This window comes from Anarrhichthys ocellatus, unplaced genomic scaffold (assembly GCF_004355925.1).
Source record: "Anarrhichthys ocellatus isolate YVR2014 unplaced genomic scaffold, GSC_Weel_1.0 scaffold48, whole genome shotgun sequence".
Classification (NCBI taxonomy): domain Eukaryota; kingdom Metazoa; phylum Chordata; class Actinopteri; order Perciformes; family Anarhichadidae; genus Anarrhichthys; species Anarrhichthys ocellatus.
The window spans coordinates 1-18277 of record NW_022280078.1 but is presented as its reverse complement, the minus strand read 5'-3'; the positions used below and the strand labels follow the sequence as shown (position 1 = coordinate 18277).

Here is an 18277-nt window from a genome sequence, read left to right as displayed (position 1 = left end):
CTTTATTTTATCTAAAGATTTTTCACAACCATATCTTTAATTTGAAGTATGAAATCTATATTTACAGCAACACGTTTTAACTTTAACCATACTGTTAACTCCACGAGGACCACTACTCCATGTCATACTTTATTTTCAATCATATACAATTTTTTAATTAAAGAAGTTTCGTGTTATCATTAGTATTATTTACAAATCATGTTTTCCATTTTACACCTCATTTCAGTCCTATTTGCGGCTCATCTTACACTAAGACCGTCACACAACATATAAAAAAGACAAAGTCCAGTATGTATTTGAAAACAATTTATTACTGATGATATTAAGCTGAAGATTAATGACACATCAGAGTAGCAGGACACAATATAATACAGCAGGTTTATTTCTGTTTCACACGAGAGTCACTGGTTAAGTCAAATTAAATAAGCACAGTGGTTTTCAGAGCGTGGGGAGAGAAACCATACTGCTGTAGCTAACTGGCTGTTTGTTGCATCCTGGTGTTCCTGCATACTGCTACAACAACATTAAGATTTCTACACAAAAAAAACCCTGTTAAACCATGACAAAGTACATTTAATTAAATATTTTTGACAATGACACACAGCACAGCTGTATTTCTGTTAACATTTCCCAAACTCAAATATGTCTGTGAATAGCCCATCCGGTGTTTCGTTCATTCAGGTCGCAGAGGAAAAGCTGTGAGAGATGAAGGGGTGGGATCAAATCCAAAATCTCATCTCATTTGGGTATGACGTTTAAATATGAATCAAATAATAGCACACTTGTTTGACAAATATTGGTGCAAGAGCATCGCGCTAGCTATCACGGTATTTGGGCTCACTGCCAGATAACTCACACATGTCGACTATATTTATGTCGTCTCAACTGTCAGTCACATTTCTTCGGCAAAATAATAAATTTATATGAGAATTCTGCGATATTCAAAGGACAATGTGAGAAAATTACGAGGAGAAAGTCAGTCACAATCAGACAGAAATGCACAGTGTCCTTCAGCGGGTTCATTTGCTCCATTTTGAGTGTATTAATCAGTATTCCAGTTGTCCGTCCTGCTGTGCAGTTTGAGGGGTTTGAGATTCAACAGCGAGGCGGGAGGACTTCATAGCCATAATTAACATGAATTACAGTTAATTCACATGTTTGGATCCGGGCTCTCCTGATACTACACCTCTTGTCTACATTGGCTACAGAGACAAGCTCATAACACATGTATCACACATGCCATAAATATGCAGTGTTTTGTTGGATGCCTTAAATATTATCATTGTATTAATACATTTGGAGACCATGTCAGCTTGGGAAATCACTGACAGTTCAGCCAGATAATTGTGTCTTGTTGCTGTTACATGTGGTCCATACTTAGTTTTCTCATGTATAAGGTGCATTTTATTGTTTATGATACTTTTATTTATAACGGAGCTCTCTGCCGAGGATGGCCGGGGCAGTGAAATTGAAGTTGAAATGGAAGCTGTTACATCCCTCCCTCTGGTGCTTTTACAACTGCACGCTGTGCAGCTTAAGAAGAAAACAACGTTAACTCAGTTTTCCCTCAACTAATATAAAAGGTGGTATATTTGAAGAAACGGTTTCTTAGGAGAGATCTCCACCTCTAAAGAGTCATTTTTTGAGGAATTAAAATGTTGAGCATGTGCTACACAGTTAAATCTCTCAGCATACTTGCTGCAGAAATTCAAAAATGAAAAATCGCCAGCTTGCATGAGCAAACGTTTTGTTGTTTATGTGGAAAAAGTGCCGGATGGGCTTCAAGCTGCACAGACCTACAGGCCAAACTGTCCAATTCGTCATTATGCTACATGGCCATCTGTAAGTGGTCTGAAGTGTCGCATAATAGATTGTTTTGGCCATCGAATGCTGAGTTCTCTTCAAAATGAATACGTCCTCAGGAGGCCTTCAGCTTAAACCATAGCTGTCATGTATCTTAGTCTCTGTGAGGGACACACAATGTCAAACTAAACAAAACACAACTAAACGTTTAAGTCAATCTGGTCAATTCTATATTATTCTCTATTTACACTTCAAGCCGTTGTTATCTATAGAAATTCTTTATATAAATATATAATATAGATATATTTGTATTTACATCTCTTTTCAAAAAAAAGTCAGTAGTGCTGTGCAGTCTATCCTATCAGAGTTAAATACACGTAGACAAACACGTGTGGAGGTCAGTACAGGTAACATAGAAATGCATGCAGTGCACCTGCAACTGTGATGAATCGACAGCTCGTCCCACCCAAAACAAAAACAATCAGAGTGGTTGACCTGTACTTACAGGAATTACAAATACTCAACTTCACCACAGAGCTCTCGTGGTTGTCTCTTAGTCTTTTTGTCTCTGTAAGACCGTCTCTCCGTGATCAGCGGTGTTCCCATAGCGACAGCAGTAGAAGCAGCAGGGTCGCCAGGGTCAGAGGTTCAACAGACGACGTGTGGGCCGAGCCTCGAACTACCACCTAACAGAGAGCGTGCAATGATGTTATATGACAAGAATAACAAGAGGAGCAGGGGAAGGAGAGAATGGATGTGAAAGGAGGGACAGCCATGACCTACCTGTGGAGGTGAGAGGTGGTGAGGAGGGACGGGCCGAGGAGGAGGAGGAGGAGGAGGAGCCATGTCCTTTGTTGCTGGACTACGACCGCTGGACGTATCGCCTGTCTGATCACCTGAACAGATGCAGTGAAAGTACATAACAGCATGAGTACACAAGTACTGTCCTATCAGACGAGCTTACGTCCCCTTCATCAGCACCGCCTGTCCTTGTTATTTAATGTTTTCATGAGACATAATGAACCTGGAATATCCATGTCAGCCTCTCTCTCTCTCTTTAATTTACTGTAGCATTATTCATCATTTTCAGCTATCGATTTAGACTTTTCTGCTCACTTACTAACTAGATTTCACACATTCTTAATAACAGCCAGTAGTGTTAGTTTGTTACAACTGACTCATATTGATTAGAAGTGCGTCCTATGCAGTTAGCTCACCATAGCTGGTAGTTAATTGGTTATACTTAAAATGCATGGGCTCATAGAGTATAAATTCAGATTTCTTATAATTCATTTTTTTTAAATATTTTTAATATTTTTATATTTTTTATAAATATTTTTTTTCCATTTACTTGTATTATCGTTGGTTTTTAAGTTCAAAGCTCTGAGTGCACTACAAGTACAGTACATAATCCAAAACAAAGTATGTTTTATACCACATGAGGATAGGATTGAACATAGGAAAAAGGCAGTACTTCATTAATCTAGTTTTACAAGCAATCAGCGCATTTGATTGAAAAAATCAATTAAATGAACCCAAACAAGTTTAGGGCTTTGCAATCATTTTGAAGAATCTAGTTTATCTAGTATCCCTATGAATAAATGAGTCCATAAATCAACAGTCTGAGTCAAGGTTTGTGGAAGTAATTCCTGGTTCTGTTTTTAGTCTCATGATTGCACAACATCTTGCATTATTTATGGCTGTTTTTGTTGTTGTTTAGACCTGAAAGATTTATGAATTTCAACCTACCGATCTACAGCTTTGTACAAATACTGTCTTACAAAAACGCACACACACACACACACACACACACACACACACACACATATATCACCCAGATACATTCTCATACTCACCTGCTCTGTCCTGGCACAGACACACACACACAGACACACACAAACACACACACACACCTGCTTGGGCAGAAATCTGATTCTGTCTCTTACAATACACATTGTCCTGCAGTACAATAGACAAAGAGCCTCTTTCAGTCGCTGAGGAATGAGGTGAGTTGTTAATGTTCACACACTCACACAAATATTATATCTCATAATAATACAGACATGAAGAAGGCAGGAACACACCCTTATAAACACACACACACACACACACACACACACACACACACACACACACACACAGCGTTAGAAATTCAAACCACAGACATAGACACTCTTCTAGAAAGACAGAAATCTGTTTCAAAGACGCATGATATATTTTTGTTTTTGAGCGTCTGTGGTGATGATTCAGATGATTTACTCACAGCAGAATGTTTACCAATTAGGAATCTGTCCTTTCTTGTGTGCTCTCTTGGCAGATAGATGCATGGAGCAATATGGGACCCTCGGATCTTGGCTGTGCAAATATTTGTGAGTGTGTGTGTGTGTGTGTGTGTGTGTGTGGGCGTGTGTGTGTATGCGTGAACTGTTTTGTGTGGAACCTGGAAACCTTTGTGTCGCATTTGGTTTGAACTTTTTATAGGAACAGAACAGCATAGCATTATTCTTGCTGTTACAATTTCTGCACAATATCTGCTACTTCTGTCATCACAGCACTCAAGAAATTTGAATTATGTAAAAAAACATCTTTTGCTGGTTTGCTGGGAGCTGGTTTAGATGAACAAATTTAAAGTTGTTTTATTTGTTCCATAATTAGTCCAATAGGAACATCACACAATGCTTAACATTTTCATTAATAGTTTGCACTGAAGAGCATTAGCAAGGTGAGTGAGTTACTCTCATATTTGAAGGTAAATTAGGCTGCAAAAATTGTGGTTTGAGAGGATTAAATGCAAAATGATACTAAAACTTGTGATAAAAAAAGATGCTTGAGGCTAAACGCACATTTAAGCCAACTGCTGTTGAAGAATGAAGATCCAGGTCTGTGTCATATGCATGACAGCAGACAAAAGTAAATACAGAGGTAGAACGTGAATAACTAATTATACTTGCCAATATACTACTTTAAAACCACTACATTTGTCTGACAGCTATATTTACTTTGTACATCAACATTTTACATAAATAACTTAATTTCTACTTAAACATACAAAAAGGCTTTAATAGATTTAACTATCAGTATATAAAGTACCACAATAAAACATTACACATTAAAGCATTAGTAATAATGATTAAACAATGAAATGATCAATAGTCAACCCCACATTTTTACTACAAATAGTAGTAGGGCAGCAATTAATGTGCTCATTTTTTTTCCAACTAAGAAATTAATTGTTTAGTCAAAACATTTAAAAAAATATTCAAAGAACGTCCAAATGCAGAAAATACATTTTTGCTTAATACGTGATGTATTGACTATCAAAGCACAACGGTACGATAAGGTTCAATGTCTTAAATCATTGCACTCGAACTTTCAAAGGCTGCTTTGCATGTGCATATGCATGTCCGTGTGTGTTTGTGTGTGTTTGTGTGTGTGTGTGTGTTTGTTCTGAAAACAGGTGGCAGAGCACAGTCTCCTCCTACATGCCCTTCAGCATGTTTGTCTCTTAGCAACAATCAGAACATGTCACATGTTGGAGATTGCCAACAAATACGTCCACACACACACACACACACACACACACACACACACACACACACACACAGCCAGAGATGAGTGATGAACAATGTCACTTGTCATATACTCATGGGGTAGTTTAACCTTTACTAGAATGAGTAATGAGTGTGTGTGTGTGTGTGTGTGTGTCTGTGTGTGTGCGCGTGTGTGTTTGCGTGTGTGTGTGTGTGTGTGTGTGCATGATAATAAGAATGCAGGAGTGACATTTGGAGCATCAGGAAGTTGCAGTGGTAGATTGCAGACCCCAGGTCAGTGCAATTGCGGCTCAGCCCAAAGTTTCAGCCTTCTTCATTGACATCCAGCATGTGAGCAGCTTACACCTCGATTCATGCACAGTTTGCATCCTCAGAGGAGCTGAACTGACAGTTTACAAGGAAGGCCAACCATGTATTGCTGAAGAGGAGAGCAACAGTGATACATCATCCACTCCAGTCCAAGCAAATAAATGTCCTCTCCCACCATTGACTTGTAATTTTGATACTTTTCAGACAAATAACATAAAAATAATTGGATTCAAGCGAGGCATTCGCCCAGGGATGACAGTAAGGATGGAAAGCAGGTGGAGCAGAGCCGTAAATCAGAGCTGTGGTGACCCAGTGGAAATCTCTCTCTCTCTCTCTCTCTCTCTCTCTCTCTCTCTCTCTCTCTGCACATACACAGGTTTCTAAGGACTTGGTGAAGATTATTTTTGCCAAAAAAAAGAAAAAAACATGTCTTATAGTTGATATCCAACATGTTTTACAATGATCGGTATGGCTCCACTATTTTATTGTAACTTTGATTTGGATAAATAAATGCACATTCATGTGTCAAATATGAAAGAAGCAGCATTTCTTTGGTAAACAATAAACACATTACAGCATATTTGAAACAATCATTCATTTATCATTTGTGTTTTTTTTGATTTGATGATGTTTCTGCATAATAGAAGCAAAACATTCATCTTCCAAATGATTATCAGCCAAAATCACCATCCTGTGGTGCTTTAATCCATTATAATGTTCAGACATTAGCATCCCTGCCTCACCTTTAACAAATGTCACAAAACATACATTCCAGAGAAGAAACCTCAGCATTATGTGTTCAATTCATTTCCTTTCATGCATTCCTGCAGTCAGCCGTCTGAAACAAAACCCGGCTGAATACGGTGAGTGTGCTGCATGTGTGTGTGTGTGTGTGTCCATAAACACTGTGCACCAAAGAGACATGTTAGTTATGCTTTTATCAGAATGATCTGTGTGTAAAGCAGAACTGAATCAATGCATTTTAATGTGTTAAACAAAGAAGAGGAGCATTCATACTGTCTTGTCTTGCTTCAGAAGGTAACCTCAGGTAGTTCAGGTATTTGTGTGTATGTTTGTCCACGTGTTAGAGAAATGAAAGGTTGTCAGGGACGCAGGATGAGTTGAAAAGTGAACTGACAGCAAAAGTGAATATGTGTGTGTGTGTGTGTGTGTGAGTATGTGCGTTAATGATCGTGTTTGATGGCAGATGCCTGTGGCGTATTGTACAGAACTGTCAATTAAGGCCCCAATTATGCCCAATCTTGCTGCTCCCCAATTTGTATGTATTCAACAGACATTCATTCTCTCTCTCTCTCTCTCTCTCTCTCTCGCTCTCTCTCTCGCTCTCTCTCTCTCTCTCTCTCTCTCTCTCTCTCTCTTGCTCTCTCTCGCTCTCTCTCTCTCTCACACACAATGCAGGGTGACCTTGAACAGCGTCTGGATAGCTGGTGTGTGTAGGTGTGTAAATGTATCCCCAGCATTTCCAGCTGAATCAGTAATGAGCATTTCATTACTTCAGCCTCAGATCCCCAGGGAGGAAACACACACACACACACACACACACACACACACACACACACACACACAAACACAGCATGGTAAAAGGTAACTGTGGATTATACCCTCAGGAAGTACTTATCAGAATCAAATTATATAATGATAGCAAAATAAAAAAGCTGAGAAGGAAAGAAAGACGATGAAAGGAAAGACATAAATAACAGTAGGCTATGTGATGTGAACATCAAAGTAAATCCACAGTGGAAATATATCCAAATACCAATGACAGTGGCTGAGCACACAGTGAGCCTTCCAACAAACTGTACTGTAACTCTAAATATTCTCCACTTCTGTCATCTTGTTATTTATGGACTTAAAGAAAGAGTATTATGATATTGGCCTGCTGGTCAACTTAATCATTTAGACGGGAATTCGATTTTAGAATCATCAAATGTGTCTCTGGTGGGTAATTTGCCGCAATGTTTTAAGCATTTTAGTCAGCTTATACTTTATTATACTTGAATGATAGTGATGCTTCTTATCTCTTTTAGCAGCTCCAAGGCTGCGCACAAAATAACTTATTTTAAAGGGATTACTCTGAGGTGTTCAATCAGTCTAAAATTTACAGAAAATAAATGTGGGGTTTTATTTTGAAATGCTCTTTGGTTTTGTCCTTCAAACTGGTTGTCCAAAAATACGTTGTGTTTCCACTATACTCTAAATCTTCATTTAAACAAGAGGCTGCAGCCATGCTAACATATGGTGAGAGGCTTTTAACCTTATGGTGGTGCTAGAGGAAAAGTCAGGGGATCAGCGAAGTTATTAGGGTACATCTCCGGGGAACCATGAATGCCATGAATGGTAGGAAGTCTCGTGGCAATCCATCTGACATTTGTTGAAATATTTCAGTCTGGACCAAAGTGGTGGACCAACCGACTGACATCTGACCTTGCCGTCCCTCGAACCACGCCGCATGCATGGTTAGTTGCTTTGGATTGATAGAAGAACAGGCATGTGTTGATGCATTATTTATGAAGAAAGATCAATCAATGCACAGTTGCTCACCTGAAATATGAATGCACTGTTTTTACACCCCTCACTGACGACTACAAATATAATACCTAAAGAAAATGTTATGAATGTTACAGAAATGTCTTTTTACTTTGTAAACTGCTTACTATACTGCAAATGAAAGTGAATCACTTCATAATCAAGTTATTTATTTGGCTAATATCCCCCCCCCCCCCCAAAAAAAAAGGCCGGTCAGATAATCGACATTGGATCTCCGTCCTCTGCTCCTTTCTTCCAAAATGAATTGTGCTGTGACATAGTCTAAACTGTAACATCCATGTTAATGGCTAGTGCTTGTTTTTATAAAACAGTTAACGGTCTGACTTGCAGAGAAGCATCTTCCCAAGGTCATGCTCGCTGAGGTTGAACAGAGCCTCCAGTGGAATCATAAAACCTTTGGAGGAAACACGCAGGGGGAAAAATGAGCTGAAGATTGAATGCAGCGAGGGACTGTGATTGGAGGTAGATGAAAGGATGAAGACGGCAGAGGGATTGGTTGAAGGTTGTACATCAACACAAGCCAATGGGGCTGTTGTGTGCTGTTGTGTGCGGCATGTGAATGCTCATTTGAATACACGAGGAGTGAAGCTGGAGGTGCAGCCAGAGAAGGCGAGACAAAGCAAGGGCTTCTTTCAAAAGGTCAAGTGCGGGGATAACGGCATCACTGTGGAGAGGAGGACTAATAAACAGATATCTTATCAGATTAGCATGAACAAACTCATTCAAGTGTAGAGACAAGTGGGGAGTCAGCCAGAAACACAGGCAGGCAGGAAACAGGTTGATAGACAGGCATTCAGAGAACAAACAGGAGATGAATATATAAGAATATAGTGATTTGCTTGATAGAAGTTACGTGTATGTTGACATCTTGAGTGCGGAGAGTCAACCGTGCACGTAGCTATTCAGCAGATAATCTCTGATGTGCAGCATTTCATATAAAGTTCAATACTTTTATCTCTTTCGGGGTGAGTTGAACAAAAGAAAGAGCCTTAAGTCGCTTTGAACGAGAGAGACAGTGAGAGCAAAGTGAATGTGTAATTCTTTAATGAGCCGCATCTCCTGCCCCGAGGATCTATCATTGTAACTCTACTGCTACTTATTAACCATCGCCACATGCTGAACACTCTCACGCACACACACACATACACAGAGTACGTGAGCTCTATCATTGTGAGTTCCCTTTCTCCTGGCACCCACTGTTACCCCCTATTGTCCCGTTGCGTATCTGCTCCTCCCTATCTCCTTCTTCTCCCACCCTTGATCTCTCTTTGTGTGTGTGTCTTTATGTGGGTGCATGTCCATGTGTGTGTGTGTGTGTGTGTACCAGCTCTACTCATATACCCCTAGCTGTGAAGTTTTGGCAACAAAAGCAAAATAAAACCAAAGAACCGATTGCAGACATTTAATTTAAATGCAATTGATTTGCCAAATGCATTTTGGTGGAATTGCAATTGCTGCCTTGTTTACTTCATTGGCAATGCTTTTTACCATCCAGGAAACCTCTCACCTCCCAAAAGAGAGATATATTTCTGTAATTGTGTTATTGCTAACAAATCCATAAAAAAGACCAAAACCAACAATGTGTTAGTCCGTCTCTGACATTCTGACTTCCATAACCTGTCAGCTCCAAGCCCATTTGTTACTGACACGGACACATCGACAGTCAATCACAGGGCTGACAGACAACCATTCACGCTCACATTCACACATACGGGAGATTGAGAGTCAACAGTTAACCTAATCTATATGTCTGTAAACTGCATGTCGGTGGGAGGAAGTCGGAGAACCCATCCTGATAGAGAACAGGAGAGAACATGCAAACTCCACACCAAGTGGCAACCTCCGGTGCTGAGAAATGAAGCCAAAGTGGAACTACCAAAACTGCAGTTCCTCAAATGGCCACTAGAGGACTGATGTTTCAGGTCACTAACTGTCTGCTCTGCTGCGTCTCCCGGCCCGCCTCAGCTTCACCGCAGATCCACCTCTTTGCCCATTTGTAGAGTTAGGATGTGTCGTCACTGCCGAGATGTCGACAGCCGGAGCCACTCACTTCGAGCCTCAGAACAGGTCTTCAGAAAAAGGCCCAAGCCAACCCTTCTGCTGTGAGGCAACAATGCCAAAGACTGCACCACCTTACCCCCCCCCCCCCCCCTCTTAAAAAACAGGTTACGATTACTTCAACAACAAAAAATCTATATAAATTCCAAAAGCAGTTAGCCACTGTTGCTTTTAGCAAACATTGGACTATTTTCAGCCATAGAGTGCTAGTAAGTATGTGGGATTGACTGAAAATGAATTACAGTGCCCATGTTCATCTTTATAAAAGTGTACACGTCCAGTCATGTGCTTCAAAAGCAGCCCTGACCTGTTCGGTGTGTAAGTAAGACCCTTACCACCATGCTTTCGTTTCCAGGAGCAGATATTTTAATGGTGAACATTTCGCTGCGGACATGTTGCTAACAGCTGACAGATTTGCTTGATGTATAGTAAACATTTGTTTTTAAAAACAGACAGCATTACATTTCCTACTAAATGTATTTACTAACGCATATCCTTCATTCGTATATAAGTAAGAACCAGACGGGCTCTATTGACTAAATGTGAGAATAAAGCATTATAGGAAGAAAATGCTTCAGTCTGGATTTCCAGAGTAAAGCTGCTGTATCGGTGGGATACTGATTGCATTCATAGCATATTTTCCACCCTCATGTTCTCCAGTGCATGCGTGTAAAAAGAAAAGCACTTTCATTTCATTGCACCGATCAAACCAATCCAAAGGCTTGCTCTGGGAACTTTTATAGTCACGGGTGCAGATTCGGAGCCTCGCCGGGCCTTTTATTGTTCTTTCTGGCTCCCTTTGGACAGATGCTTACGAATGCAGATCAAACCGTCCTCGGGCAGAGGAGCAACATGGAAAACACTGGCCTTTCCCTTTCAGATGAAATGCCTTCTAAAGGCTTAGTGAGTGTGGCCCCAGGGAAGTGGGGGAGAGGCCAGAGGAGCAAGGCAGAGACGATGAAGGGAAGATACTTGGACGAGGCAAGACAATAAATAGAAAATGGTTCAGCAATGTATCCAGTTGTATGTCCATTATTTAGGGCGGGATTATGATAAGAACCCAATACTGACAGCATTTTAACTGCAAATTAAACTATGCTTAACCAGATCCCAGGGCCCTGTTACACAAAGGAGGAAACGAGGTTACAGAAAGCACGATGCAAAAATACAATAGCCTGTGTTGCTTGGCCAAGAGAGATGGCATACAATCTGCCACACCTCTCTTCCTCTATCTCTCCATCTCTCTCTCTCTTTCTTCATTGTCATGAAATAAGGACCCATGGGAGGACAGACCACCTGGTCACCATGGTTACAGGGATTGAGTGCCCCACGCGAGTACACGTTCACATTCTCTTACACACAAAACATCCTGCACTTTTTAAAGGTACAAAGAGCTCCTGAATATATACATATAGAGAGAGAATGAATCTATGAGATATAAAGCCTTGGACGGGATTTGCTTCCCAGACTTTGCTGACATTCGTGGTGGTAATGTGACTCATGGACAACTGGAGGTTTTATTAACCACCACCACATTCCAGTTTAAAGCACAGCAATTGTAATGACGCAGAATTTCATTTGTTACAGAGACGAGAAGAGGAGCTGTGATTACATTTACATTATTGACATTATAGGACCTGTGTATGTCTGGGGGGACGGAGAGATCGGAGAAGGGGCAGTTGAAGAAGGGGTTGTGCTGGTTTGAAAAAAGAAAATCAATCAGTTTAATCTCTGAATTCAAGGCGAGGGGAGGATGACAAATGACTAAACGATGAAAGAGGAACAGTAAAAAGGAGAAGAAAAAAAAAACCCTCTGTAACACAGGTACCGTCCGCAACATTCATCTTGTGAGTCTGTGTAGAAGAAGCAGTTTTGAATACTTTGCCAGGTGTTTATGCGTCGTTCTGTAGACAGATTTAGTCAACGTGAACCCTTTTTAAAGCAACCTTTGACCCGTGCGTCTACAGGCATGTATCTTCTTCTATTCACATCAAATATACTCGTTTGCATGTACATCATCTTCAGTATAACATTGATTTCCAAATAACAAATGACTACAATGTAAGGGAGACAATTATAGTACCGTCCTTTCTGGCTGGACTTCACTGCCTCTTTTTAAAATGGCACAAATAGCTCTAACTTAAGCTCTCTGCTGTTAACTGCTCATATGTTCATACCTCTGCCTTTTTCTTTGCTTTTGATCTGTGAACAATTTTTACCAAGTAATTCTCCCTCTCTGGGCCGACATTCAACTTGTAAGTGGACTTAAATTAAACAACATTAGGCTGTGTGCTGTCTCAGCGTGGCTAACATAATTTCTCACTGTTGTGTCCCACATAAATGAAGCACAGGCTTGGCAATGAAGCGTTGAGTTTTGAGGTTTGATTTCAGCTCTTGGCTGATATCGCCTGGCACCCCACCTCCACTTTTCTTGTTCTCTCTTCAGTATTCAACAAAGCCCAAATGTCATGAGAATTAATTATAGGACTGGGAGGACATTTTCATCTTTGTTCATATCTGCACTCCAGGGATAGAGAGAGAACTTAAGCTCAATCATGTGTGTGTGTGTGTGAAAGAAAACAGCGGCTCGATATTGAGAGAGACATTACAAGTCAAGAAGCAGCACACGACTGGATCCGTTTCAGACAGTCAGACAGAGAACTGGGCCATCCATAAAACATAGTGGATTACACACAAAGACATTGCAGTAACAGATGTACTGCCTGCGTACAAACAAACACTTAAATCGTACACGTGAAGCTCATGGCGAGCACACAGGGACAAACAAGAGGCCATAAACATTCATTTGTGTATGCACGTCCACAGACCCGCGAACACTCTTTTTCACGCAAGCAGAATTCCCTTTTCTTTCTCTTCCTCGGCTCTGAAATAATAAGCTCCACATTTCAGCAATTCAGACCTAGAGACATGTCTTGTAGGCAGAATTTTAAAGAGAGAGTCAGAGTGTGGACAAGCTGATTTAGTGGCAGATCTATCCAAAATAAAGTCAGAGCGGCCTGAATTTATTCATTTGATGGTGTTTTATTTATACATTAAGTCAGAACTACTGATTTAATACAGTATAGGCATAAGAGGTAGAAATAATTCAAAAAATAAATGAATCCCTGTGATTTGTGTGGTCTGGTTGATGCTGCATCACTCTTTCAACTTCAGTGCGTGTGAGTCTTATTTATATGCATAGAGATGCTGACGAGCATACATGCATAAAATCCCCTTTTGTCACTCTTTATTGTGATTCTTTCTGCAGGCATTCATTGTGGCTCAAGAGACACGATCCCCACTCGCCGCCACCAGCTCTGTAAATCATAACCAGCAATTTTCTCTGTAAATAGCCAATGTACCAGTTTCAGGCCCAGCGGGAGTTTCCACCGATCTGACACATTAGGGTTAATAAAGGTATGACAAATGTCCCAACAAATACATTACTTTTACAGCTGCTAGATAAGGGGGTGATGCAGTACAAGATAACAAACATTTAAGGTGGCGTACATGTTTGATCATTCATCTCATCGACAACAAACAACAACTTCTCTAAATTACTGTCACCAAAGCTTTACAGCACAAGATCTTGAATACAGTTTTGTACGTGTAAAATGCACACACAAAATCTTATTTTTAAAGTCTTATTTTGGACACTAGTAAATCGCTTAACTTTGGATACTTATATTGAGATTAGTTTCCTCAATCGGCCACCGCTATAGCAAATCCCTTAACTTCAGTAGCAATCTGTATCACTACAAACCAACAGCTGGGGCTCCCAAACTCTCTCTTTCTGCCTCTTTTCACCATCCACCAGCTCCCCTCAACCTCTGCCTCCATCCATCCTCATCCTCTGCAACCAGTCAATAAACCTTCCTCATCACTTCCTCATCTATTCACGACCTCTTGTCAGCGTCCTGCATCTGGGTCGACCTCACTACACCGTACCAACATAATTTTTATTTTATCAGGTCAACTCATTGAAATCAAGACTCAGTTTGCAAGAGTAAGAGTAAGAGTAAGCTACAGGAGATAAAAAGCAATCATGACTAGCTGAATTTGCTAAATATACAGATAAAAATATTTTTAGTCTGATGTCTAGTTGTTTCTTCTTGCCTGGTAGCAAATGCCCCATGGCCTTGGTACCAGTCCACGGTGTGTTGGGAACCACTGTCTGGATTTTAACAAGCTACACTCGTGCTTTGTGTCGCTGTACGGAAACAGACTCTTGACTCCAGTAAATGACGCGGACAGTGGAAGGATAATTAGTGTGACAGTGGTCTTCGACCCTTTTACATCCTGGCCCCGGGGAGAGAGACCCCACCACGCAATGGCATCACCAGAGTGTTGTGTTCACGTGGGTGACATGACCTCTGATCATGGGAAACACTGTGGTGATGCTGCAGAAGAATGAGCCCTGGTTTATACTGATACTGTTGGCCTGGGTCATCAACAATATGACCACAGAACGTCCAGTCACAAACCACTTGGGTGTCATGGAAAGTTCCGTCACCATAAAGGTTACGGGGCTCTTCTCCTATGTTGACCGGTTAATCAACGTATGTGTTTTTCCAGCTAAAGATAGACATGGACAGTAAAGCTTTCCATAGAGTGAAGAGAAGGGTGTAGGGTGAGCAGCCTTTGAAGACTGTTTGTCCTTCAGACCTCTGGTTGGTGATGACATTGATATTGTCACAGTCACGGCCGTAACTCTGGGGTTTATTTCTCTGTGTTTTCCCATGTCTTTCTTTCTCCCTGTCTGTTCCATCTTTTGTCTGTTTCCCTGTGTGTGTGTGTGTGTGTGTGGGTGTGTCTGTGTGTGTGTGTGTGTGTCCGGAGTAATTCTGTTTCCCTGTGTTCCAGAAACCGGTTCTCTGCCTCCCTGCATTCATCAGCCACACCAGCCTGCCCCGCCACCTCCCCAGCCATTCTGCTACCTATGCCAATCCACCGCTCTATGCCATCTTCCCTTCATCTTCGCCATTCCCCAAACCCAACCTCATTCCCCCCTTCGTCCCCTTAGTTGCAATAAATTCCCTCAATCATTTTACCGTGCATCTGAGTCTGCTTTTGGGTCCAACTAACTCTGCTGAACCGTGACAGATATTTAACAAAATACTGGATCTGCTGAATGTGATTAAGGTACTTTAAACCTACTCTCTGAATTACTTTTTACTACAAGTGATGGGGGTCATACATGAAGACACTGCCACAGTACAATGACAATGACAATGGGATGATAGTTCAACATGTCAATATCACAAACAAATGTGAAAATTGATTAAACTGAAAAAGAACAGAAACACCAAAACAAGGTGCTTGAGTGCAGGTTACAATTTACAACCCTTTCATATTTTACAAGGCTCTATAATGACTGGATTTCTGTTTATTTTTACTACTGCTACTACTAAAGTGCTCCAAAACAGACTTCTCACATTGAAAAGGGTGGTATAATTTGAGAACGATATTACATTTGGTCAACAATCCTCAACATAGAGCAACATTTTCTCATCAACAATTTAAATTACAGGAAATCTAAACTACATTCACTCTGTGGGATGCCAAGGCCCGTAGGGGTCCCTAGATCTCCCTGTGACACCCATGTATTATGTATAAGCATGAGCCCGGTGAATAAGTCAATAGATAATTACAGTTTATTTTTTTCCATTTCTGTTTTTGGGATGACCTGTTAGTGCATCCTTTTTTTCCGGCCGAGGTGGAAATAAACTGCTGAGACCAGCAGAAAGAGAGATGAAAAAAGAGAGAAAGAGAGAGAGAGAGAGAGAGAGAGAGAGAGAGAGAGAGAGAGAGAGAGGGAGAGAGGGAGAGAGAGAGGGAGGGCAGTTGATCCATCCTTCAGTACTCTCCCTCCCTCTGGGCATTTCCCTGCTGGCACAAGATGTGTGGAGACTGCAGCATTTTGAAACCTCCACCGTGCCAATGAACTGTGTGTGAGTGTGTGTGTGTGTGTGTGTGTGTGTGTGTGTATACAATATATGCTCATGTGTTATATATGATCAATTCAGTGTGCATCAATTCATGTGTTTATATGTGTGGGTGTATATTTGCTAATATTTGCTGTTCTTTTTTTGCATTTGTGTGTGTGTGTGTATGACTCACCGTTCTCCACACCAGATGCTTCACAGCCATCTTCATCATCGCAGTCGTCGTCGCCGCTGCCTCTCTCTGTCTCTGCACTTCCTCCCTCCTCTTCCTCCACCTTTCCTGTGGTTTTGCTCGCCCAGCCGAGGTCCACTAACAGCTCCTAAATACAACACACAGTCATGTCTTTTGGGGGCATTATACATTGCCTTAAATTCATCAACAAACTACAATACGTCCAAAACTCAGCTGCCATCATTTAAAACCTCCACTGGCTCCCCATACAGCAAAGGATACAGTTCAAGATTCTTCTCATCACATATACAAAGCCGTTCACAACCTTGCCATTTCATACCTTAAGGACCTCCTGCATCGACACGCTCCCAACCCCAGATCCGCCGACGCCAACCTCCTTACCCCCCCTACTCTGTCTAAGCATCAGACCTGGGGGGACAGGTCCTTCTCCATTGCTGCCCCCTCCCTCTGGAACTCCCTCCCCCAACACCTCAGACATTCTCCATCACTCGTGCACTTTCAAAACTGCACTTCAAACTCACCTGTTTAAATCTGCTTTCAACCTGTGATGCTAGTTATGTAAGTTTTTGTTTTGTTTCTATGTCATCTATCTGCCTTGTTTACATTGTTATTGCTTTTATTGATTCTGTTTTTACCATGTAAAGTGCCTTTGAGCACCTTTTAAAGCGCAATACAAAATAGATGTATTATTATCAATAATAAGAGAGAGAATATATATATTTTTAATAAAAGCACTAAATGACCACATCAACCCTTTTGTACAAACACCGAGTAACAAAAAATATACAAACGCACACACAAGCAGAGAGCAGACTAAAGGGTGATTGAGGTCACGCTGTCTCAGTTAAGTAACAGCGTGGATGCTGTGGCATGTTACATAATGCTGAATGGTAACCTCTCCTAGAGTTCAATTAATGAGGCATTTAAAAGAAAAACATCCACTCAGTTCTAAAATTAAATATTTAGCTTTAGAATTTTTTTTAACTCATAAAGGACAACACAAAGTTTTTGTCTAAGTAAGAAACTATAAAACACCAAAATGGGGGTGAGCAGGTTTTCACACATACTGTATACAAGAACATATTTAATTGGTTCACAGTATGAAAAATGTAAATTGTAGAGAGTCAAGGTGGGTAATAAATAAATTCCAGCTGAGGGCAGAGATAAGGCAAACAGCCACTAGCTTTATAAAGGAAACAGATATTTGACACTGACATTTCATTCTACTTTATTTTAGATAATATTTCTATAGAGCAATGCCTCCACGATTGTAACATCATGATTTGAGTTATAGCTCACACTGAAATATGTCTGGCAAATGAAATACTTCGAAGGCCAAACTGAGAGTCAACTGTTTTGAGTTTAAAATTACAATAGTTTTTTTTACAACTACATTGTCATGCAGGGTAAGAGTAGTTACAGCAATGCTTCCAGGCCTAAGTTGCTTGTTGTTTGATAACCAAATCCATTCTACAGTCCAATATCTAAACATTGGCTTAACTCTGCCCCGCAAATATAATCCCAAAACACAATAACTATGGTATAAGCTGTTGCTGTATATTGTGAGGCATAATGTGATGCGCACACACTGAATGAGTATGCAAACAGTATATCTTTTTTCTGAAAATGTGCAGCTGTAGACCTACACATAATTATACTGCACTTTCCACGAATGTATTTAACTGGGACAAGAGGAAACAATGTTAAATGGACTAAAATATGTCATGCAAACAGACAAGACTTCATGTGTTCATATTTTGAATAAATAACCAAAAAGTGCATGATATAGTGCTCATTTTTAACAGTTTTTAAACAGCAATTGTTGTTTTAGAATAAGTTTTCAAGTTGGA

The 18277-nt window shown here is 40.6% G+C and overlaps 1 long non-coding RNA gene across 1 annotated transcript; it reads right to left on the bottom strand.

The window, feature by feature from the left end:
- Positions 1-291: 291 nt before the first annotated feature.
- LOC116395692 (uncharacterized) lies at positions 292-16826 on the bottom strand. Its single transcript, XR_004213539.1, has 3 exons — positions 16410-16826; positions 2587-2699; positions 292-2489 (listed from the first exon to the last, which is right to left on the bottom strand). It is a non-coding gene; the product is annotated as an uncharacterized LOC116395692 (long non-coding RNA).
- Between the last annotated feature and the right edge of the window lie 1451 nt (positions 16827-18277).